This window comes from Gavialis gangeticus, unplaced genomic scaffold (assembly GCF_001723915.1).
Source record: "Gavialis gangeticus isolate Ggan-Ray unplaced genomic scaffold, GavGan_comp1, whole genome shotgun sequence".
Classification (NCBI taxonomy): Eukaryota; Metazoa; Chordata; order Crocodylia; family Gavialidae; genus Gavialis; species Gavialis gangeticus.
In genome coordinates, this window is record NW_017728980.1 from 9292514 (window position 1) to 9293297 (window position 784).

The following is a 784-nucleotide window of genomic DNA, read 5'->3' on the forward strand; positions in this document are numbered from 1 at the left end:
AGGGGGAGGGGGTGTGGTGAGGGGATGTGGGGTGAGGCCCTGCTCTCACCCTTTCGCTGCCTAGGCAGTGGGGGGTGAGACCTTGCTCTTGCTCTTGCTCTGCCTGAGAGGCAAAGTGCACAGGGGAGCGGGGAGGCCACGCTTTTGCCCTTGCCCTGTCTGTGGCAGGGGTTGGGTTGAGTACTCACAGCTTCTCCTTGGGCTGCCCCCCCCAGCGGTCCTTGCCCTTAGGGCCAGAGGGCCTACCCTCTCCTGTGCTGAGCGGTACGATGAGAACTGCTGCTTCCCAGGCAGAAATGCCTGCGAGGAAAGCTGGCAGGGGAAGCACCGTGACCACGTAGGTGGGCTCCCCAGGGCAGGTGATTGTCTCTGATATGTCCTCCATAGGAGGTCTATATTGAGCAGATTTTTTTCTGGTGTTGGGTGGTGGAACTGGAGCTTGCTCCATCCACTCCATGTATTGACCTGGTATTGCAGTGCTTCCAGGACCAGGGCAAAAAATGGGGGGGGGGGAAGGATCGCCGGCGTCGGTGTCGGTACTTGCTCGCTGCGGTCCCTCCAAATCCCCTGCCAGATCAGGAGGGTTTGCTGGCAGCCAGGAGATGCCTTCAAGCATCTTCCAGTCTTGTTCTTGCTTGTGCAGTGACTTGAGGGATCTGGCCCTCTCTGCCCTCTGATTTGCACCTTTCATGTGTACCCTCCTGGTAGTCGCATGGTGCTACCAGCTGCGCCCTTCTTCATTCTCCTGCCCTTTTACTCCTAGATGCCTGTTTGCATTTCCTGT